The sequence below is a fragment of the Zonotrichia leucophrys genome, chromosome 15, assembly GCF_028769735.1.
Source record: "Zonotrichia leucophrys gambelii isolate GWCS_2022_RI chromosome 15, RI_Zleu_2.0, whole genome shotgun sequence".
Taxonomy (NCBI): domain Eukaryota; kingdom Metazoa; phylum Chordata; class Aves; order Passeriformes; family Passerellidae; genus Zonotrichia; species Zonotrichia leucophrys.
The window spans coordinates 12,546,548-12,571,357 of record NC_088185.1 but is presented as its reverse complement, the minus strand read 5'-3'; the positions used below and the strand labels follow the sequence as shown (position 1 = coordinate 12,571,357).

At 49.8% G+C, this 24,810-nt stretch overlaps 1 protein-coding gene across 5 annotated transcripts in view; it reads right to left on the bottom strand.

The window, feature by feature from the left end:
• Positions 1-15,389, bottom strand: part of MTMR3 (myotubularin related protein 3) — a 77,752-nt gene extending 62,363 nt beyond the window's left edge. For 4 of the 5 annotated variants that reach the window (XM_064726473.1, XM_064726476.1, XM_064726477.1 and 1 more), the window contains exon 1: positions 15,260-15,389. The gene's annotated coding sequence lies outside the window, so the exon portion shown is untranslated. Of the gene's footprint in view, positions 1-14,610; positions 14,655-15,259 lie in introns of all 5 variants that reach the window. The other variant, XM_064726475.1, reaches the window with a different exon arrangement.
• Positions 15,390-24,810: the final 9,421 nt, after the last annotated feature.

The window sequence follows — 24,810 nt, the reverse complement described above, 5'->3', positions numbered from 1 at the left end:
TACTTCATGATCACCTGCAAGTATTAGGGAAATTCTCACACAGCTCTCATACTTTTAATATGAAAAATTAAAAGCCCTGACAATCACAGCTTCAGAAAATGGCCACAGGAAAACTATACAGTGATGTAAAGACTCAGGCTTTTGTCCTGTATCTTGACACTTGGAATAAGCTCTGAATAAAGGTTTATTATAATATTTAAAAAAAAAAAAACACTAGACCATAGATAGCAATATTTCCAGAATATTTTGTCATATTATTCCAGTAATAAAGCATAAATAAGCACAAATGATTCTCTGGAGAGACCACCACACCTGCAGAGACGCTCTGGAGCAGTGATGCAAAGGTACCTGCAGTGACAGTGTGCTCTCCCTGGAGCGGGGGGATGAAGGCAGCAGTGAGCCCTGGCACAGGCTGGCTGTGCTCAAGGGCCACCAGTTGCCATGGGAGCCTCCTGAGGCTGACCTGGAGCTGCTCAAACAAGTGGCTCATGTGGAGCTGCTGCTGGAGATGCCCAGGAAAGCTGCGAACTGCCCAGAGGAGCGACTGCCCCACAACAATGTGCTCACTGCAGAGCAGTGCTCCAGCACCACTGAATGGACAATGCAAAGAGCCATTCAAGTGTCAGTCCTCCAGAGCAGGCAGGACAAAGTGCTTTTTGTTTGTGCCTTTGAGATCCTGACAAATCAAAACGAGATTAAGTGTGCTGGCAGAGCGGCCTCACCTCGCAGGCGGATCTGTAATCCCAGGGCAGGGGAGAGGGCTCTGCAGCAGCCCCCGGGCAGCACTGGCAGCACTGGCAGCACTGGCAGCACTGGCAGCACAAGGCAGCACGGGCAGCTCGGGCAGCACGGGCAGCACGGGCAGCACGGGCAGCACAGGGCAGCACAGGGCAGCACAGGGCAGCACAGGGCAGCACGGGCAGCACGGGCAGCTCGGGCAGCACGGGCAGCACGGGCAGCTCAAGGCAGCACGGGCAGCACTGGCAGCACGGGCAGCACTGGCAGCTCGGGCAGCACAAGGCAGCACAAGGCAGCACAAGGCAGCACAAGGCAGCACAAGGCAGCACAAGGCAGCACAAGGCAGCACAAGGCAGCACAAGGCAGCACGGGCAGCACGGGCAGCACGGGCAGCACGGGCAGCACGGGCAGCACGGGCAGCACGGGCAGCACGGGCAGCACGGGCAGCACGGGCAGCACGGGCAGCACGGGCAGCACAAGGCAGCACAAGGCAGCACAAGGCAGCACAAGGCAGCACAAGGCAGCACGGGCAGCACAAGGCAGCACAAGGCAGCTCAAGGCAGCTCAAGGCAGCACTGGCAGCACTGGCAGCACTGGCAGCACGGGCAGCACGGGCAGCACTGGCAGCTCAAGGCAGCACGGGCAGCACTGGCAGCACTGGCAGCTCGGGCAGCACTGGCAGCACAAGGCAGCACTGGCAGCACTGGCAGCCCTGGCAGCTCGGGCAGCTCAAGGCAGCACGGGCAGCTCGGGCAGCTCGGCAGCTCAAGGCAGCACTGCAGCTCGGGCAGCACTGGCAGCCCTGGCAGCTCGGGCAGCTCAAGGCAGCACTGGCAGCACGGGCAGCTCGGGCAGCTCAAGGCAGCACGGCAGCACGGGCAGCACTGGCAGCACTGGCAGCACGGGCAGCACGGGCAGCACGGGCAGCACGGCAGCACGGGCAGCACGGCAGCCGGGCAGCACTGGCAGCCTGGCAGCACTGCAGCATGGCAGCACTGGCAGCACTGGCAGCACAGGCAGCTCGGGCAGCACGGGCAGCACGGGCAGCACGGGCAGCACGGGCAGCTCGGGCAGCACGGGCAGCTCGGGCAGCACGGGCAGCACGGGCAGCACGGGCAGCACTGGCAGCACGGGCAGCTCGGGCAGCACGGGCAGCACTGGCAGCACGGGCAGCACGGGCAGCACTGGCAGCACGGGCAGCACGGGCAGCACAGGCAGCTCAGGCAGCTCGGGCAGCACGGGCAGCACGGGCAGCACGGGCAGCTCGGGCAGCACGGGCAGCTCGGGCAGCACGGGCAGCACGGGCAGCACGGGCAGCACGGGCAGCACGGGCAGCACTGGCAGCACTGGCAGCACGGGCAGCACGGGCAGCACGGGCAGCACGGGCAGCCCGGGCAGCACGGGCAGCACGGGCAGCACGGGCAGCACTGGCAGCACTGGCAGCACTGGCAGCACTGGCAGCTCGGGCAGCACAGACAGCACTGGCAGCACAGGCAGCACGGGCAGCACGGGCAGCACTGGCAGCACTGGCAGCACTGGCAGCACGGGCAGCACGGGCAGCCCTGCTCTGCCCTCCCGGGACAGCTCTGGGGACCATCACACCTCGGAGCTGATGGGAGCTCACAGCAATCCCTGCTCACAGCCCAGCTCCAGTGGAACTCAGAGATAAGAACTGCAAGTCCCGATTGCACAGGGGAAGAGGAGTCTGTGCCTGAGCACAGCAAGCACCGAAGGCTTTACTATCTCTAGCAAATAGATACATTTGTGTTTTGTATAATTTCCATTTAACCTCGCTAATTTCCTCAGCGTTATTTTTTGCAGCTCAGGGACAAACACCGTTACTAAGTAACTCTCCAGGATGAAGTTTCAGTGCATTAGTTCTCCCTGCTGAATTAAACACATAAGCATCTTAAATCCACAAATCCAACAGCCCACTACTCCAAAAACCACAAGGAGTGAGCACAATCTGTGCAAAAACACATGAACATTTATCAAACAACATATCAAATAAAACCCAGCAATTCAACTACTCCAGTTAACAATTAATACAAGCTCTGAGGAAAAGGAATGCATCTGCTTCCACTTCCTACATAAACCTCAAGTACATCTAAAGCAATATCTCAGATACACAACAATTTCAGGGCTGCATTTTTGAAGGATAATTTGAAATCCTCCACAGCTCTGTGCCAAGTGAAGGCTGTGCTAAGCCAGCACCATCAGCACAGGTACCCTTTTACCACAGAAACACAGCAAAGAACTGCAAAAATTTCACACTTGTGAAATGTTTCACTTGCAGCAAGCCTGGTTAAGGGTTAAAACCCTTCAGAGTATCAGTGTAGCCATGCTGAGCACAGCACTAAGAGTGCTTGGTAAACTCTGAACAGGCAATGGCACAACACAGGTGGAGCTGCACATTTGCACCTCGAATGGCTCTGCAAGGAGCACGGGCACTCTGGCACCTGTGACAAGGGGTAAAGCACTGGAAGGAAGAGAAAGAACAACTCTGGAATTGTGATGAACTCAACACCCCTCCAGCAGCTCAGTTAGAGCAGCAGTTCTGTGAAAGGTTTGCACTAAACTACCTCAAAGTATAAAAAAAGGATATAATTCAATCCTACTGTGTAACACCAAACCAATCTGCTACTTCTCCACTTGAAAATTCAGTGAGGCTTCAAAGCAGGGCACACCTAACTAGACAAAGTAAAAGATTCATTCCTTACTTCAGAGTTGAAGCTTTCAGATACTTCCATCCAACCTACTTCATTTTTAAGATATTCCAGCATCTGGCAGAGCATTCACCCAGCTATTTTGTGGAGATGAGAAATGAGTAAGGACTTTTCCCCATTCCTCCCCAAGAAGCACAGCTGTCGAATTGCCATCAGATACAATGTAAAATATATCACTTCAAGATAAGTGATAGACACTAATTTGAAATATTTCAAGAAATTTCTAGAATTTCACAGAAACTCACCAGCAGACCAACTCCTAAATCCTGATTTAGCAGTTCCATAAGCAAAACTGAAAAATGAGAAAGGTGCAGCAAGACAGGCACAGCTGCCTGTTCACCCCAGGTCTCATTTACTTTTCTGGTAAAGAAGAACTCACTGGGTAGGTAGGTTTGGAGTGACACACACCTTGGTATTTAAATAACTGAGATCTTGAGATGTAGGACAGAGGTGAACAAGCAGGAGTTAACTCTTCAAACAAATGCAGGTTTTAACAGGATAAATTCTTATCCTATACCTGGAGTTTAAAGGTTACAAAAAGCTCAGTGTTGGAGGAACAGAACCAGGCAACAAGCTTTTTATAACATGGCAAAGATGCTCTGAATTCTGTGTAGAGGCTGAGCTGTCACTCACCCAGCATGATCTATGGATTCCCAGCTCCACAGGAAGGCTCACACTTTCTCTTTCACATTCTTATAAACAATAAACTCCCAGTTTCTGTTTAATCTCTGAACTCTGGTTAAAATGTTATTAAAAAGAAAAAAAAAAATCAAAGTAACCAAGTGATGATTTTTAGGGGTCACGGCCCTTTGGGAGTGACCTAACAAGCAACAGATTCTTCAGACAAGTTTCAAGCCATCAAATTTGTTTCAACATGTACAAACTCTGCTAAGTCAAGTCTTTCAACAGCACTCACCAAAGGGTGACCCAGGGGAGAACACAGTGGCACAACCTGACTAATTGCTACTCAGGCAAGGTGCTGGTTGTGTTTTCTTTTGAAGGCACCATGGATGCATGGGGTTCTCCTACCAAAGTTATCTTTGCACAAACCCTCTCTGAACTCACCCCAGGGTATTCCTTCACCTTCCACATTTTAATTATTTACAAATAGTTAAGCAGATCTTAAGAACAGCAACCCCACACAGGGACCTGAGTTCTTCCTCCTAAGTTTTCCAGAGTCAAACAGGAGTTTCCAAGCTCTAGAAAACAGTTTAAAGTTTACTGTTAATCAATCCATGGAAGCTTAAAAGTTGACCTTTCACAAGCAGCAAAACACCAGCTGGCTACACCTGCAAGTGCACCACAAATGTGCTCCACAGTCCCATCTCCAGGCTCCTGAAAATCAAACCTGGCAGCAGTGAAACCACCAAGACTCCTCAGCCTACCTGATCAGACTGGAGTGTTCTCTGCACCTGCAGAAGTGCCTAAAGCCTTCCAAACCCAGCCTGGAAATTCAGATCAGCTCGAGGAATTCTTTAATTGTCTTGGCAAGAAGCAGCATAAAAATTGTGGAACTGAAGCACAGAGATCAGGTTTTGGCATTAGGCCTTTCTTTAAGCTGTAAGCTAAAGCAGATTCTCCCTAGCCCCTCTCTGCTCACTTCTTGCACCAAATCATTCCGTCCTTTCTTGTCCTTTTCAGGATCTGAGTCAGTTCAGACCAATTTCTTTGGACAAGGCATGTTTTAATGGACCACTCCCTGCCTTCATGAAGCCACTTTAACTCAATATACATTACTAGACCTATAGCATATTTACAGAAAAATAATTTCTTAACTAGTACACAATTTGATCTGCTGGGATTGACACATGGCAGTAAGGGTAGACAGTGAGACTAAAAGCTGAATTTTGTTGGAAGAACCAGAAAAAAACCATAACAGTAGTTAGAAATACTTAGAAATTGAAAGGAGACAAAGTAGATTAAGCCATATTGCAATCCTGAGATCTTGAAATATGTTCAAATACATGAGGCTTAGCCCTACTAGGTCTCTGCTTTGAATAGCAAATAATTTGGGTCTAGGAGAGAGAAGCATGCTAGAAGCAGGAAAGGATCTGCACCCAGCAAGGGCTGCTCAGGTAATCAATCCCTGCCTCGGTGAGCAGTGCTCCAGCCTCAGGCACTGGTACAGTTTAGAAAGCTGGACAATAATTGAAATCCTCATGTTTAGAAAAATAAGCTACAGGGCACAGCAGCTTGTAAGTTACTCTTTAGGGAGCTGCCAAGAGCTTCCTCCCCGACCCAGGCAAGCCAAGGTGCCTTATGCAAGAGGAAAAGTCTCATACCTGAGTGCTGAATGGGGCACGGCGGGCGGGACGTGATGCAACAGCGCCATTAGCGTTAATGGGGCTGCTCTCTGGGCGGGACCTGCAAGCCGGGGAGCACAACCGGGCCGGGCACAAACAGCGCCGGAAAAATCCACAGAGAAAGCAAGAAACAGCTCTTATTGTCTCTGCTCTACCTGTCTTACACCTGTCAAATGAAGCAAAACTCTTTGGCCACAACTCCCCAGGGTGACTCCACCAGACCCACCCAGCTCAGGCATCAGCAGAGGCACTGATGAATCCAACCACCCTCTCCAGGTAAGCAGAGCACCAAGCAGGTTTCCAGACTGCTTCCTACTCCCTGCTGATTGCAACAGCGGGTTTGGCACTGCTGACTCCTCAGTGAATTGCTCCAGAACTCACCCTCAGAGCCTGGTGCTGCTCAGTTCCTGCCAGCCCTTCAAGAGTCCACAGGAAGAAGTGCCTGTGCCATGAGAACAGCGCAGAGGAGCTGCAATGCCCCGGCAATGGAAAGCGAGACAGCTCTGCAGCCTGCCAGTCACCACTGGAGAAGGAAAGGATAATTTGCCTGGAGTAATGAGCTAAGTATAGAGTCACCACGATTCCAGTGGCCCACTTAGCTCTGCAATGCTCCTGATGCTGGTGGAACACCTGGGGAGGCAGCTGGCTCCAGCTGCAGGTGGAACCAGGGGCTGAAGCCACTGCCCTGATCTTGTGCTTGACACACCAAATTCTGCAAAAGCAGCACCAAGAGGCAAAACCAACATTTTCTAACTCACTGGAATCTTTTTGCCATCCTCAGTTCATTACCATATTGCAGCACTTTAGGGAATCCTAGGCTATTTTAGAAAACCCCTTGCCCAGTGCTCTCCCCAGGTCAGTGTTTAGCAGTCACCCTCAGCCTGTCATTTAAAAGCCAAAATTCCAGTTTGACAAGTGCAAGGCATTTTGGTTCCAGCTCCTAAAGCCTGCAGAACTGAAGGGGGAAAGCAACAGGACAGTGAGCAGGCACACTGGTACCATTAGACAGCTATACCGGGAGCTGCTGCTTTTTGAAATTCACTGTTAATGAATATTTATTATTCATTTACTTTAACAAGGGTTTCTGTGTGTTACTTACACAGCTCTGCACCCATGTGTGGTCACAGACTCTAAAAGAAGGACCCACAATTAGCTGTGCCACAGTTTCCCTGCCAGGAGGTTTTGCCCCAAATTCCCCTGCAATGATTTGAGCACTGCAGGGTACTGAACACTCGGGTACAGTGTCAGTACATTGAAGCTGGAATCCTTTTGAATTTGGAATTTTAGAGCAGGTGTCTGATCCCCTTCCTTACTGACAAGTCCAACTGACCAGATGCCTTTGCCAGAACACAACCCAGCCCAAAATACCAAACCCTTGGCCATGGATCTCCAAAACTGAAAATTTCCATGGGGCTTCTCTGTGCAGCCCCAAGTTACTCATGTGTTACGTCCAGGGATGCTCTGCAGCAGGGAGCACACTAACCAAACACCTCCAAATCATGTGAGACTCATGCTTGAGTCTGAAGGGATTAAGAGATTCCAGCCCAAAGTAAAAGCAAACAAGCAAGCTATTGTACTGTGCATTAGAACACAACTGTGCCTTGACCATAATCCACCAGCCAAACCTACAAGGAAAGCTGAGCAGACCTCAAAATATTTACCTTGTTCCATCTTCCTCCTTTTTCCTCAGAGAGTTCAGATTTTCCCAAAGTGCAAAAAGGTGCATTCTTTTGGAAGTTACTCAAAGAAAGGTTCACTGAACATAGACAAAGATGATAATTTAATTATAATGGCTATCCAACCAGAATATAATGCCCTGTTCACAGCAAATTCCTGCTACCAGCAGTGAGAGAAAATTAAGAATCTGAATTCTCAAATGTACTCATGACTAGTATGTTCACCAATCAGCACACAATTAAGCATTCCTGTTCTCTAATTGTAAAGATGAACACTTGTTTGATAAGGATTAGTCATTAATTTGATGGAAAGCTTATCCACTCTCAAAAAACCATGCACAGTGTTTAGATGGAAAGAAAAGTTCTGCAGGCAATGGCAGTAAATTTGCAAGTTTACATTAAGTACACTTCACTTGCTTTCAAGCTTCCATTTATTAAAGGAAAATAATCAAAATAATCTAGAAATGCAATCTGCTTAGACATTTTAGTCAGGTTTCTTGGATCAAAAGTTCAACCATGCCTATGCTACACTAAGTATTTGCTCTCAGAAGTGAACAAAAAGGAAAAAAAGAAAAATCAAATATAACAATAAAAAAATCAAAGCTGTCAGGTCAGAACTCTTAAAAGAGAGGTGTTTCTACTCTGTCAGAGCACAGCAAGCTGGCTGCAGAGAGTTCAGAGAAATGTCCTCACATTAAATTTCAAGCCAAGCTGCTCTGTGATATGGCAGGTGAGTTTTCTTCTCAGTGCCTCTCATTTTGGCTCATCAGTTCTTTGTCAGGAGACAGAGAAGTATTTGAGAAGCCTGAACTCAGAGACCCACAGAATAGCAGAAATCAGCTTTGAAAACAGTGATTTTAGTTGGAGAAGACACCAAAGGTTGGATGCAGGTAAAACTCCAGACAGGCTCCAGCTGCAGCACATCCAGCACCGGGTCTGGACAGGTCTCCAAGCAAAGGTCTCCAGCCCTACCAGGAGGCATCAACCAGCACAAGCTCCCAGCAGCTCAGGTCTGTGTGCCTGAAGTCTCCATGACAGCAATCTCACACCTGCAAAGCTCTCCCAGGTACACCCTGAGCTCAATTCTGGCTCTGAGAGATGAGGTCAGACAGCCACAGCCACCAACTCCTCCTGTCCCCATCCACTGCCAGGGACAGCCAGGCTGCTGTCCCTCCTAACCATGGCACAGCACAGCCAGGGAAATGCTTTCCACCAACTCCAGGCCTAGAAATACCAAGGGAACTTTCCACCAATTCCACACCTAATGGCAGCCACTTCCACGAGCAGCCTTGGACTTAAACTCATTTTGAATGGGCACAGCTGGACTCAAAATGGACTCATTTTGATGGATATATCATGAGAGTGACAGGACAGAGCTAAATGGTGGGTCAGCTCCTAGACTGGATCCTTCTGACATCTCCTGTACAACACTGAGGCCTCACTTCAAAAGCACCTGAAGTTACTTTATTCAGGCAGCATCCTGTGTAGGATGTGGAAGGTACTAAGACTCCACAGCCACAGTTCCACCAGGACAGTTTAAATAAATTATTCTTAATCTCTATCTCTCACTCTTGTTGTTACAGTTTCTTTAATCCACCCTTCAGTTTCACACAACCCTTCAATACTTTTAACTACTATTCCTAGCAACTGAAAAACCAAAAATCAGTATTCTGGTAGTCTAGCCTTGACCCAGACAGTGCTAAACTCTACACGACAGGGAAGATACTCAAGGGAAGATCTGATTTTCCATCTGTTTTCTGAAATCCTGCCACCAGCTGTACAGAAACCCCCCAAAAATAAGAATCCTATGTGCCCAGAACAGTCAAAGCTCAGAGGAGCTGAGGAGTCAGACTCACAGGGAGTCTCATGATGCACCAGGGCCCTGTGTGAGCTGGGGAGATGCCCTGCAGCCAGTCCTGCCTTTGTCTGCTCTCCAAGGACACTCAGGAAGCCAACCAAGTGCATCTTGTCTTCACAGACTCCACATCAACCTACCCAGACAGGATTTCTGCCCTCTCCTCCCTCAGGTGCCTGGCAGCAGCTCCCCCCAGGCACTTCCAGCAGCAGAAAAAGCAGCACTGGAGAAAACAAGTCTCATTTTGTCAGGAGTCTGCCCTTTCCTGGCTGATAGAGAAGTCAAAACCCTCCTTTAAAAGTACAGGGAAAAAGGAACTATTTTTATTTGTCCTTTCAGGTAACACCACAGAATTAATGCTTTGATTACAGCCCTGGTTTGCAGTCCCAAACTTGGAGAAGCAAATGAGGCCCACAAAAGGGCAACACAAAACTGTTCCACCAGTGTTTCTATAAATAATGCCTATACCAGTGCACAAATCTCTGGTATTCGAAAGAAAAACTACAAAGACTTAATTATGGCAATGCAGCAGCCTTCCTCCACAAATTCAACCTGAAGTGTGTTACTGCCCCCCATACTGATTACATGTTCCAGAAACTGAACCTCAGAGCACCAGAACAATCCAAAATACTTAGAGACTATTAGACTTGTATATACAAAAGACTTCATCATACAGACAGGCACCCTGGAGATTTATTTCATGCTACTTTGCTTTCAGAAATCTCAGTTAAAGAAAGATTTATACCATTTTCACTGGTTTTCCCTGATGAAAATCTTTCTTAAAATAGGGTATAAGAGCCTTTGGTAGAAGTTTTAGCCATGGGCTGGTGTGAAGGGAGAAACACATCCAGGAAGCAAAGTTACTAGGACAGTGATGTCCTCTTGAAAAGTGGCAGCAGAAATCAGAGTGGGAAAAGTCTTTTTCAGTTCTTATCTCAGTAAGGGCTGAACCAAGCAGGACCTGAGAGGTTAAATCTGGTATATCTGCTAGAGATGGGCCCAGTAAAGAATAACTTCAGTTCTGAAATTCACTCAAGAAGAGGTCACTGTGCACATGATGAAGGAGTTTATGGAATAAAATTGAAATGAGGGGAGCACAGAACACACAGCTTGAGATCAACACACACAGGATGGAAAAGGACAGTTAAATATCAGAGTAACAGAATACAAGTCTTTCCCACATGGATATTCACTGCCTTCCAGGCCATGTTCTGGAAGCTCTGAGCCCCATGGAGCCCTCCCTGCTGTCCAGCCCCAGAAGATTTGAACACCCCCTGCTATGGCTCTCCCTCTGAAGAACACACCCAGCCAGGAGCTGCTCTGCTCTGGCTGCCCTTTGGGAAGCCCAGCTCTTCCCAATGGCCAGGGACCAACAGCAAGCTTCTGATTTCTTTCCAGCTCCAAGCTGATCCCACAGGTGACAGGGTCACTGTCCCAGCTAAGCCCATCTAGCACAAGTCCTAAAGCTTCACCAGATCCACAATCAACTCTGAAGCTGACCCCCTGCACGCTGCAGAATCAGGGGTGAACAACCAATGGCACAGGAGGCAGGGGCTGCAGCAGCCCCATCAGCCCTGGGATGAGCTCTCTGCAGCAAGCCCAGCCCCACTCCCACCGTGCTTTGCCAGCCCAGCACAATGAGCACAGCAAACAGCCAGATGTGCTGAGCAAGGCAAAGAACGACTTGCTTTGCTTGTCACCTCCCAGGGCTCCTCCAAGCCTCAGTTCCTTTGATGTTCTGCCCTCCTTCACCTAACACGTTGCATTCTGAAGTATTTACCATTCAGTATTTTGGTTCAGTTTCTCTTTAAAGAGGGTTGATCCTGCTAAGGATCTATCTGCTTGTGTCACTGGGGACATTTCATTACTGGCATGAGTGGTTATGTACAACTGCCTGCCCCCAAGGCAGCCCACCAATGCTGCTTTACAGCCCCTCACTGCATTCCTAAGCAAGAGGAAAAATAATGGATATACTACTCCAAAATCAACTTCCACTGCAGTCTTGCTCAAGGTAATAATTTTTCAGAAACGGCAATAATTCAATACAGCAGCTTGGATAAGTTTAGTCACAATATCACTGAACAAGGAACAACCAGCTCAAGTCTGAAATCCAGCTCCCCCAAGCAAGGCCAAGAACACCCCATTTAGGAAGTTTTTGTAGAGCCTGGGGTTTCCCCCCTTCCTTATCAGAGTTTGGAAAAATTCTACCACCACCATGACAGCTATTACAATGCCATCAGCTGCCTCACTCATGCATATGCACACACAAATTCCAAAAAAACTTCCAGATGGGTCTTACCATGGTTACCTTGTTGTAATTATTTCAGCATTAATAAAAAGAGGAGGAACAGCACCTCTGAAGGATCCAGCTGCCCCAGAAGCCCTACAGAGCACACATCCAGTCACCAGCTGAACCTGCAGCCACACTCACAGCCAAAACCACTGCTGCTTTCCAGATTCACCTGAAGAGTCCAACTCTGAGCAGTTTCAGAAGACAAACCAAAGCCAGGCATCAGCAACTGTGTTTTAGGTGAAGCCTTTACAAACAGTGCTTCCTGCTGGACATCCAGGACTCCAGAAACAGCTTTGCCATTTCAACCAACATTCCAGAAAGTCACTGTTTGCCCCCCTCCCTCCCTCCCCAGCTCACTTTGCATGGCTGTGCAGCCCCAAGCCTCACTTCCAGGTGCACACTGGCACTTCCTGAGGGAGAGCAGAGCACCTGAGGCTCAGAGCAGCACAACCTGACACCCTGTAGCACACTGAACGTCAGAGACACCACTGCTTGCAACAAGATCGTGCTGCATCTCTTCCCTGCTACTACAGGCTGGTTCCTGCCTTGAGGAGGAACTCAAGGCCTTCCTTAAGGGATGCCACACTGCCCCTGAAAACCTACAGCCAGCTGGGGGTCACCTCCCTGACACCACTACAGAAGCAGGTGAGGGGAACAACAGGTCGGGGAGACTCACACTCCATTTACCCTTCTGTGGGATCAAGTCCATTCTGTCAGTGCTTCTCACGTGCTCAAAGCAAAGGGCCAAAGTTGGGGCTGTTTTGCTAAAGCTGCCCTCCAAATAAGGCCAGCTGACACCAAAGGAGGCTGTGGTTTGTGACCTCTGCCCATCCCACAGGCAGCTGACACGTCTGCAATGCACCCAGCAATGTTTGGGGCTAAGGCATCCAAGGTAGAGGCTGGAAGCAGCAGGAGCTGAGGGCTCCAGCTCTTTGCTGGGCACAGTAAACAGCCCCAGTAAAATGTCAATTTTATTTCCAATTCCTCAACTGCCACTGACTTCACTTTTGGGTCTTCACTCTATCACTAACTTCACTTTGAGGTCTTTCACACAAACCACTCAGCCACCCCGAAATTTTGAAGCACCATGAAGAAAGAAATACTTGCCTTTAAACAACCCAGTTTTTCACAGGAATTACAGCACAAATGAGCCCTAAGGATATCCCTGAAGTTTTCCTGACAGCACTGGGAAGTTACAGCACCAATATCTAGAAGAGGGCTGTAGTTCCAAGACATGAAGCTCATTTCTCAGAGTTTAAAACCCACATGGGATCTCAAGGCAGATCTGTACACCACCAGCTATTCAGGCTGGAGACAAATGCAGAACACTTGCAGTTATTTCTGAGGCAATTCAGCATCTAACAGGTTATTTTGAGAGAAACATGACATGACTTTGATTCAGCCAGTGAAAGCTACTACGAGACACTGACACATTGAAGTATCTGGGGTTTCATTCTGCCTCACAGGATTTGATAAGCACTAATCTGGCTGTTTGGATCACGTGCTCTGCAGACACCATCCACACCGACTGAGAGCCCAATCCATCACAATTCCCAGCAGGAAGCCACCAGGGCAGGAAGAGCCCTCACAGCCCTTTGAGCTGTGCAGGTGAGCAATCTCAGGCTCCATGCTGGAGCCACTTCCTCCACAGAGACAATTCCTCTTCCCTGTCCCTTCAGCCCTGCCAGGCTCCTCCAGCAGCCCAAAGATCCCCTTCTCCCAAGTTACTCCTTTTTTCCAGGTTACTTGCCAGCAAAGCACTGCACAGCCACGTTCCTCCTACTCCTGCAAGCTGACAACACACTTCTCTCCATCATCCTGGCTTGCATGTAGGTGGAATGAGATCTGAGATAAAATATTGTATCCTCTATTTCAGAAGCCTGGGCAGGCTCCATTTCTGTCTCCTCCAGCTGCAGATGGCCATTTTCATGGAAAATAAATAAATAAAATGAAATGAGAGCTTATCAAGCTGACCTATTCCACTTTTGTGGTGTCATTTGTGGGTTGCATGGCTTGTTCCTTGAGCAGGTTAACATTGATATTTTAATAATTGCTGGGGCAGCCAGTTCATGCATTAGACACTAACAGTACCCAGACAGGCACCTACAGCACTGCCAGTGAGAGAATTCAGCCTGGCTCTCCATTTATCATCCCTACAACCTGAAGTGGGACAAGAGCACCTTTCAGTGCAGAGACAGATCACTGCTGGGGCACCTCTGCCCTTCCCCAGGCTCCAAAGCAGGCACAGAACCTGGTCACTGAAACACTTCAGAACCTCATGCCCCGCCTTCACTTATCTGCACAAAGTTTCAACACTTCCAGCCCAGTATTTCCTGTGCTAGGAAAGAAAGCACCACTTCTATCTCTCAAGCCCACTGTAATCAGTAACAGCTGAAGCAAAGCAGGTATCAGATGTCAGCCTCCTCCCCTCCAGTTTACAAGCACTCCTTCATAAAACCTCCTTCATCTCCACCAAAAAAGTTCATTTCCTAATACCACATGCTTTAGCAGCAGACAAAAGGCATCTCAGCTCTTTATCTGAAGCTCAGAGCACGACAGGTACTACAACAAACCTGTCACAGCTACTTCCGTCACGCTGCCAACCCTTCCCAGCAGACTCACCTTTATAGTATAAATAATATAAATATGCTTTTATATTCACCAGAAAGCCAAGCTGTGCTTCCACTCAGCACTACCTGACATGATTCACTAGGCAAGTTCTTTTCTTCTAAAAGAAAGCTTTATTGCACATGGCTACATCACACAAGAAAACAAACAGGTGAAGCACACAGAAAAGTGCCTACAAGACCTGAAGTCTGCAAGAGTTACAAGCTCACACCCAACCTTCCCACAGCAAGGGAAGTGTGCACAGAAAGGAAAGAAATCAGTTTCCTGTATAAAGTTGTGAAGAAACACCAGGTCTCATCTGCTGATCAAGAAAACATTCTCTAAAAGAGCAACAGCAGGAACAACTTCAGTGCACAAACTTCAACTCCACGTTGGGGGGCAAAGCACTTACCGGGGAAGGGCAACATCTGCTCACATCCCAGCGAAAGAACAGGACTGTTAAAAGGAACACGGGGAAGAGGCGTAATTAAAGCCCCAAAACCATATAAACAAAAAGTCTTAACAAGTCCCACTTAGAAAAGGAACAGCAATTTCGGCCGCACGCACAAGGGCAGCTGAACACTGCTGACACCACAGCCCCAGCGGCCGGAGCAGGGGCCGGCGGCTGCCAGCGGCATGGAGCGATCCCCGGCCGGGCTCGGCCACCCCAACGGGCCGGCCGGGGGGCGGCAGCGGCGGGCGAGGCCCGCAGGCCTCGGGCAGCAGGAGCCGCTGTGCCCCGGGGAGCCCACCCTGCCCCGGCCGCCCGAACCCGGCACGCAGGGCCCGGCCCGGGGCCGCCCGGCATCGCCCGGGGACGAGAGGCCGCCGCACCGCGGCCGCGGAGCCGGGCCGCCTTCTCCTCCTCCTGCCGGCCGTGCCGAATGGAGCGGAGCAGAGCGGGGCCGAGAGCGCCGTGCCGGCCCCGCCGCCGCCCCTCACCCGCAGCCGAGGGGGCGTGTGCGGCCCTCAGTGACAGCGCGGCCGCGCTCCGCCAGGCCCCGGCGCGGCGGGCCGGCCCTCCCCGCTGCAGGACAAGGGGCACCCCGGCGCGTCCTTACCGCTGGGCAGGGCATGGCGCGGAGCCCCCGCCCGTGCCGGGGCGCGGCGTCCTGCCGGGGCCGGGGTCGCTGCGGGCTCGGGGCCGCCGTCGCCGCCTCACGGACACAACAACATGGCGGCCGCGCGGCCTCCTCCCTCCTCCCCCCGCGGGGCGGGACCGGCGAGCGGCGTTCCCGCCCCCTGCCCTGAGGGGAGGGGAGGAACGGGAGGGGAGGCGGCCCTCGGCCCGCGCTGAGGGGACCGCGGGGTCACGGAATCGATCAGGGAATCACGGAATAGAATAGCGGCGCCACCAGGGTTGGGAGATCATCTACTGGTTTAAGGGCATCTACTGGTTTAACTTCGTCTCTTCCAACCGTCAGCCCAGCACCGCCACCGTAACCCCTAAACCACCACCCCACATCACCCAGCGGCAGACGCAGACGCCTCTCGAAGGCTCCGAGAGAGGGTGACTCCACCACCCTCCACCTCCCTGGGCAGCCCTTTCCGAGGTCTGACCGCCCGCACGGTGAAAATTTTTTTCTGATCTGTAACGTGGCGGCCCCGCTGGCCTCAGCGCTGGCCGTGCCCTCAGGAGGCGGCTGCCATCCCTCGGCCCCTCCGAGCATGGGAGGCAGGGCCGGCAGGGATGAGTAAGGGACTGAGCATCTCCCTGAGGAGCACACACTGCCGGAGCCGGGCCTGGCTAGTCTGGAGCAGGGAAAACTCAGAGGGGATCTCATCAATCCGTGCCAATATCTCCAAGGGGTGTCAGAGGATGGTACCAGATTGTTTTCAGTGGTGCCCAGAGACAGAACAAGGAGCAATGGCCATAAACTAAAACACAAGAAATTCTACCTCAACATGAGGAAGAGCTGTCCATTGAGCAGAGCACTGGACCAGCTGCCCAGGGAAGGCATGGAGACCCCCTCTCTGGAATAATCCAAACCCTGGACGCATTCCTGTGTCACCTGCTCGAGGTAACCATCTCCAGCAGGTTGGACTGGATGATCTCCAGATGTCCCAGCTTTTCTGTGGTTCTGTGGTTCTGTGATTCTGTGAAGCCAACTTCCCCATTATCCCCCTGTGAGGTCCATAAGCCTGGCACTGGCTGAGCGAGGCTGTGGAGCAGGCAGGGTCTCAGCAGAGGTTTGGCAGCCATCTCGTATTGTGAGTCAGGTAACAGTGGAAGTGTGTGCTGAGGGGGGCTGAGGTGTGTGTTCCCCCACCTCACTGCCATCCATCTTCCTCAGGATCCTCAAAAATCCCTGGAGAAAACCCTGTTCCACTGAACAGATATTACCTGGGATTAGCTCAGTTAGTCAGGGCGGTGCTGCTAACACAAAGGGTTCAATCCCTGTAAGGACCATTCATTTAAGGCTTGGACTTGATGATCCTCGTGGGTCCCTTTGAACTCAGAGTATTCTGTGATCTCCAGAAGCCATTCTGGTGAGCAAGCTCTCCTGGCCGATGTTTGCAGCGTTGCTTTGGTGACATTCAGCCCAGCTGTGGGAACATGTGTGGCCCCACGCCACCGGGCCATGCACTGTCCAAGCCACCCTGCACAGCCCGTGGCTCCTAAAGCATGAGGTAACGGAGCTGGGAGCCAGCACCAGGCTGGACTGCCAAAAACCACATGGAAACTGAGAGACTGAGATAAAGCAAAAGGCCTGTGAGCACTGAGCTACAGAAAACACAGGAAAGCTGGAGAGTGGCAGCAGTGTTGGAGGTGGCAGAAGCATTGCTGGTTCCAAAATGAAGCTCTAGCTAAGCCTTGTGCAATGGAGCTCCTTTCCAGCAGCAAGATTTATATCTGGGCTTTGTTGCAACTGTGATGGATGGTTAATGTTTTATTTTTATACATATCTTTCATTTACAATACCATATGTAGGTCAGGTTGTACTTTTGCGGGAGATTTCCACCTGCTCCTCGTGTTTGCCTTGATCTGAAATGAAAAGCTTGCAAGTAGCTATAAAATGCACTCCTAAATTATCCCCAGGACTCTCCCTCTGAGTCCAAGGCTAGTCATTGTAACAGATGGACTTCAGTCTGTCATTAGGTCATGTCTAAGCTGGAAGGAGCACAAGTGTTCAGAGGGAGCAATGCAAAATGCACCAGCCTGTGTCTTCACACTCAGATATGAGCCATGCAGTGAGCTGTGCTCTGCTTTGGCTCCCTTGCTCAGGGACAGCAAACATTGGAAAGGGAGTTAATCAGCCCCCTCTGAAGGGATTTTTTTCCAACAACAAGCCATCATCTGAATGCAAATGTGATCTGAATGTCAATACGTACTTTCAGAGGAACTTTGGAAGAAATACAGGTAACTGAAGGGAAAAACAGGATTCCTGGCCTGTTTGCACCCAAAAGGAATGAAAATATGTAGAGCCAGTAGAGCTGTAGCTGAAAAGGATGTGTGTTGACAGCATCAGCAAGCAAAATATGAATTTTGAGAAGTTCCTGTAAAATGTTGCCTTTTGCAGTGTGCCTGGAGGGAGATCAAATGTGACCTACTTTGGGAAGCTGGATCCTGGAGACCTGGGGCTCCTGTGCAGCAGAACCTGCTGGGTGCTGCTTCTGGTCCTTACAGAGGGGGAAATCCTGCAGTGCCATCCCTGTGACAGGAAAAGCTGGCACTTCCAGCTGCTTGTTATATTTGTACATTTTGTCTTTACCAATCTGGTCACAGTACACAGAGTCATTCCATGTCTTGTGTCCCAAACCTCTCTGTATCTTGTGTTCCAGTCTATTTTTTAATACATGGCTCAGTGTTAAATGACTTTTACTTCTATTTTCCATGATGATCAGAGCAAAGGATAAGAATTATTTTATGGAAATGGAAATTACTGGACCCAAAGGGAGAGCAAGGCCTGTGAGAACCTGACACACAGCTCAGGGAACGAGGTGTTCCCAAACCCAGAATCCTGAAGGACCTGCAGTGAATCCTCACTCATCCAATACAGAAGTTTTAATTTGGGGGTGGAGGGTGGTAATGAATTGTGGAGGAACTCCTGAAGCACTGGCTGGTTTTAAGCTGGAGGAAGTAAAGCAGTCCAGCCTCTCAGACACCTCTTAGTGAGACCTCAAGAGCATTAAAACCTAAAATATGAAGTAAAAAGGTAAAAGTTGGGGACAGGCAAGTAAGTTTAAAAATGTAAAATAAAAATGTGATGTATCTTTACACATACATAAAGATTGATTGCTTTTAACTAAGATTAAGATTATACCCTTGATAATTGTTTCCTAGACACAGATATATAATAGAGGCATTAATTTATTCAGTAAATTAGTGGAAAGCAAGTCCATAAAAAAGATAACCATGTGGAAAAGGTAGGGAAGTCACCTCAAACGTGCACCAGCTGTGGATGCACCAGCAGCCACAGGGAAATTTGCCAAATTTTTGCACAGCAGCCAAAGGGAATTTGTGAGATTCCAAAGGGAAGAATGGGCAGAAAGTGCCTGGATTCCCATGTTTTCCCCATGTAGCCTCACCTCCCTGGATCCCAGGTCCACAGCCTGGCCCGTGTGTGCTTTTGCTCTTGCACAATATTTTTCAGACAGGCCTTGGAACAAAAGGTAGGAGGGAGCTGATGGCATTTGCTGATGGCACAAAGCTGGGAGGCACTGGCTGTGCAGCAGGAATAGCTGTGCTGCTGGATAACATGGAGTGCTGGCACACTGGAAATGGGATGAAATTTAATAGTGGAAAGTACAAGGTCATGCCCTTGGGAATTGCTAACAAGAATCTCTGCTGCAAGCTGGGAGCTCATCAGTTGGAAATGACAGAAGGAGGGAAAAATCTGGGTGTATTTGTTGATCCTGAGATGAAGACAAACTCCCAATCTGAGGCAGATCTGACAAAAAGCACACACATATGGAGGGATTTCCAGGAGAAGGGAATGTTAATGCCACTATAGAAGCCTCTGCTGCAACCTGCTCTGGAATTCTGCATGCAGCTCTGGTCACTTTTAATCAGGGGACACAAACTTAAAATGTGACTGGAAAGTAATTATAGGCTAATCCTGATTTTTTTTTTCTTATACAAAGATCTTGAGATAATTTGTTTAGCCAGAAAACCTGAATGCTGAGAGAAGATACAGTTGTTCTTTTGTGAAACTTATGGAGTAAACACAGCAGTAAACACATCTCCCTTAAGAGCAAGGGTGATGTTCCTGTAGGAGAAAACAAGTATCCGATGGCCATGAGAAGTCTGGGCTGAAACATGAGAACACCAGAGCTTCCAGCAGCTCAAGTCCCGAGGCTCTGGCTCATCCTTCCCAGAGCTGCTGTCCCCTGATGCCATTGCCACCAACAGCTGACCCTAAAAGCCCAGTGAGTGCTTTCCAAACTGTTCTTGCCATTTGGGGCACAGCCACGGAGTCACCAGCTGGCTCCTTACGGACAGGAAAGAGGTGCCTGGTGTGGGAAGGTATTCCTTGGGCTGCAGTTGCAGGCCAAATGTCACCTGAGTGATCGGCTGTGTCAAAATCTGCACGTGGTGGTGAGGTGAGAGCATCCTGTCCTGGTCACCCCACCCTGCTCCCTCAGATCCCCTTCCAGAGGCTGCCCTGCCCATCCTGCACAGGGGCTGCAGTCCTGGAGCCATCCCCACCTGGAACAGGGAGAAACTGCAAAACCAAAGGTGTGCCAGTCCTGTACCATCCCTGGTCAGGAGAAACAGCAAAACAAAGTGTGCGGTCCCTGTACCATCCCCACCTGGAACAGGGAGAAACAGCAGAACCAAAGGTGTGCCAGGTCCCTGCTACCATCCCCACCTGGAACAGGGAGAAACAGCAGAACCAAAGGTGTGCCAGCTCCTTTCCTGCCCCTGGTACCATCCCCACCTGGAACAGGGAGAAACAGCAGAACCAAAGGTGTGCCAGCTCCTTTCCTGCCCCTGGTACCATCCCCACCTGGAACAGGGAGAAACAGCAGAACCAAAGGTGTGCCAGCTCCTTTCCTGCCCCTGGTACCATCCCCACATGGAACAGGGAGAAACAGCAGAACCAAAAGTGTGCCAGGTCCCTGGTACCATCCCCACCTGGATCAAGGAGAAACAGCAAAACCAAAGGTGCCAGGTCCCTACATCACCACCTGGATCAAGAGAAACAGCAATTAAGGTGTGCCAGCTCCTTTCCTGCCCCTGGTACCATCCCCACCTGGAACAGGGAGAAACAGCAGAACCAAAGGTGTGCCAGCTCCTTTCCTGCCCCTGGTACCACCCAGGGCCCTTTCATACACTTCCCTCCTGTGGCCCCAAGAGCCACCTTGGCATTTACAGGCTGTTTCTGTTATGATGAAAAACTGATGGCAGGGTTAGATATGTCTTAAAAAAACAGCACACCGAGTCCTGGTTCAGTAAGAGCAGTCAGAGCACAGAACACAGGGCACTTTGCTTCCTCAGGGCTGCAAACTGGCTCCCTTGGTCAGTTTGTTACCCAAAACCAGCTCTCCTCATCCCATCTCTCCTATTTTGTTTGGGTTTTCATATTTTTTATTCCATTTAAAAGTTTCATTCATTTTACTCTCCTGGGTTTTTGATGAATGCCTGAGAAGAATGCTGACCCTGACCACAGTATTTACACTGTGTTCCTCCATGTGTAGGTGTTTCCATTCTTCCTGCTCCCACCCAAGCAGTGCTGTTCCATTGTTCATTCAATCCAAGTGGCAGCAGGTGACATTGGGGTCAGCACAGCGTGAGTGCCACCCCTGATTCAAACGTGCCAGGAGAGAGGCACTGCCAGTCATCCTGACGGGGCCCCAAAACAGATGCTCTGACTCATTCCCTTGCAAAGGAGATGAATAATTGGAAAATAATGAGATTTTTATTACATACATATCATTTTGGTCAGAACATTTTGCAAGAGCCTCATTTGAGGATTTTTTTGTCTTGTAATAAGCCCATTTCACATCAAGATGTGCCATTAGCGACGCTTCGCTGCAGGGAGGCAGCACGAGGACGCTGCCTTGGCTGCCCATCAAGATGATTATCACAGGACTTCTCAAACAGGAGCACTTGGGGGACTCAGAACTTCAAATTCAGTGGAACAGAGACAACATTTTTGAGCAAACACTGGAAATGGCTTTGGTGTTTCCAGGTAGGAGCACAGCTGGCTGAGCCCGGCTCTGCTCTGTGAAGCCATTGGTGTTGAGGATGTGCCAGGAGCTCAGTGTGGGCAGAATGTCCAGAAATCTTGGTTTATGGGTGCTTATATTATTTTCTTTAACAGACTAATAATCCATATGAGATTATTATTAGATTAATACAGCTTCATGTTAGACTCATCATTTTCTCCTATGGATCCAGGCTGGGAGATTTGGGTTAGCTGGAGAGGAGAAGGCTCCAGGGAGAGCTCAGAGCCCCTGGCAGGGCCTGAAGGGGCTCCAGGAGAGCTGGAGAGGGACTGGGGACAAGGGATGGAGGGACAGGACACAGGGAATGGCTCCCAGTGCCAGAGGGCAGGGATGGATGGGATATTGGGAATTGTTCCCTGGCAGGGTGGGCAGGCCCTGGCACAGGGTGCCCAGAGCAGCTGGGGCTGCCCCTGGATCCCTGGCAGTGCCCAAGGCCAGGCTGGACACTGGGGCTTGGAACACCCTTGGATAGTGAAAGGAGGGTGGGAATAGGGTGAACCTTAAAGTCCTTTCCCACTCAAACCATCCCATGACATTTTTTGCTTCATGAGATAAAAAGGGAAAGGTTGAAAGCATTTTCTGCTGAACCTGTCTTTTCTCTGGAAAAGCAAACTGGCACAACTCTAACCTGTGTCATGTGCTGTGTTGCTACAACAAAGCTGCCTGAAAAAAATGCTTTTCATAATAAACCATATCTATTTTCCTTAATAAGCACTTAATCACCTTCCTCCTGAGGTTGGATAATTAGAGAAACAGCAGGCAAAGAGAGGGCAAGAAGCTGTTGGATTGGAGGAGCTGCTTGAAGTATCATTAGAAAATGAATTTTTTTTTTAGCTGGATATCTGCAGTGATAATTCCTTCCTGTAGACACAGCCTGGTAACCTGCTCAGGGCTGTGCCTGCTGGGAATTCCCACCCACAGGAACTTGCTCCATTAAAACTCCAAAGCTGAGCAGTTCTTGGTTCCTTTGGCCAGGTGGATGTGGCAGCTGCAGCCTCCTGGAGCAATGGGAACTGGTGTTCCTGTTGGTGCTGCAGTGCCACCAGGGCATCAAGGGAGAAGCACCTTGGGTCACCTCTGGTGACTTTCATTAGTGACCAAAATAAAAATTATCCTACAATAAACCTTTAGGCTAAGAATAAACTTAGAGGAGGTCAATTGGAGCCTGATGGAAAATCAGAGACAGAGTTAATAAATTACTGTGGCATCCATCAGGTCAAGAGTTTAACACGGACACCTTTGGCTCTGTGGCTGTCAGGGATGTGCTGTGGAAGGTGTCATTGTCATTGAGGGGCTGGAGCGTGTCCAGGGCAGGGAACGGAGCTGGGAAGGGGCTGGAGCCCCAGGAGAGGCTGAGGGAGCTGGGCAGGGGCTCAGCCTGGAGCAAAGGAGGCTCAGGGGGCCCTTGTGGCTCTGCACAGCTCCTGCCAGGAGGGGACAGCCGGGAGGAACAGGGACAGGAGCAGAGGGAACGGCCTCAGGCTGGGCCAGGGGAGATTCAGGCTGGATTTTGAGATAATTTCTTCATTAAAGGGTAGTAAAGACTTGGACCAGGCTGCCCAGGGCAGTGGTGGGGTTCCCATCTCTGGGAGAGTTCAGAAAATGCATGGATGTGCACTTAGTGGCTGGTCTGGTTGCCAATGGGATATTTGGTCAGACTTGGAGGGCTTTTCCAATCTGCATGATTCTGTGATTCTGTGATTCCAAGGTTTGTAACTTCCATTAGTCCTTGATAAGTTAATGTGTATATCGTTAAGATAAAAGGAAAAAAAGGAAAAAGTAGAGCTGGATTGAAATATTGCAAAGCCCTGGGTTATCCTGATTCATGCCTATTACTGTAATTGCATTTCAGCTGCTTTGAACATTTAATGGCCAATTTCTACAACTTTGCAATTTAGTATTGCAGGTCTCTTTTTTTTTGATTATGCTGACATTTTCCTCAGCCATCTTATTACTCTTTCATTTTATTCTATTTTTTAAGTATCTTTAAGAGTGCTGGTCGTTCAGGGTTCCCTGGCCCCTCTGACCTGTGTGTGAGCAGCATTAAACCCTCTTTGGTGTCCCTTGGAAAAGCAGGGGACCTCACCTGGTTTGGGTGTGGGCTGACTCCTGTGTGAGTGGGACAACAAAGCAGATCCTGTCCCCAGCCCCAGCTGTCATTTGGGACTTTGAGGTGGGATTTGAGCAAAGCCAGGAGCTGTGGAAGCCTTGGTGCTGTTTGGAAAGCTGGACTGCAGTGTCCATGACAGCCAGCAAGGAAAACACACTGACCTCCAGCAGCACAGCCCCGGGGCTGCTCCAGCCTTCCTGTTCTCCTCCTGGTGCTTTTTGTGTGGCTCAAAATGAAAAAGCTGCTGTTGTGTCTTGTCACCCTCTGAGCAGGAGCAGCCTCCCCACACAGCCAGAGCCAGGAGGGGATCCCTGGGGAGCTGTCACAGGAACAGGGCACTCGTCCTGTGACATCTGACCATCCTCACCCTCACCTTCAGTGCTGAGCAACTTCCTCATGCCCACGGATCACCCCCGGGAAGGAGCATTTCAATAAAAGCGCATTTTCCAAAGATTTTTTCGTGGAGAAATTCTGCTCCTCCACATCTGATCTGAAGCCTGCTTACCCTGTACCTTCAGATGGCTCTGGACTGATCCTTGAGAAATGGAATTTCAGCAGAACCAGCAGCCAGCTGACTTTAGTGCTTTGCCTTATCTGTGCAAGACACATCGGCGGTTTCCCACAGAAAGCTGTGATTTCCATTAAGATTTCAGATTTAAATTTTACCATCATGAAGTCTTGAAGGTCTCTGGCACGTTGCAGGTGAACAGATGCAGGGTTTTTTTGCCAGATAAATCCATACAAATAGTGTGTCTGCTTATAATTATTTAACTGGGTTATGCAAGTAGAGTTAATATCTCCAGTTTTGGGCAAGGGCTCCAACAGCTCATGGTGCTTTAGGAAATCAAATAGGGAATACACAGTTGGTAAGGTTACAAAAAACACCCCAAAAAGAGGAATAGTGACTCAAAACAGCTCGATGACACATTCAGAGCCCACTGAGTCACCTGGCATCTCACCAGCACTGCTCTGAGGAGGGTTGGCACAGGAGGGGACATAAACAGATGCCTTTGCAAGGGAATCATATTTCAGTTGCCAAGTGTTCTCCTCCAGGAAAAAGAACTGGAGCAAACCTTGGGCCGACATCATCACTGGGGTTTGGTTCTGGTAGGCTGTTCTGCACAGCGTGTTGGTGCTGGGACTCCAGCTCCAAGCTCTGACAGGTGCACTGATGTTTGAGAAATAGAAACAATGAATATTTCATTTAAAAAATTACTAATTCAACAGAATGGGGGAGACGGCAGGTTCCAGACAGCCCGCGGTGACATTTGCAGCGTGAATCCCTAGCAGCCAGCTCTGTGCGAGGGGAGCAGAGCCCGGCTGTGCTGC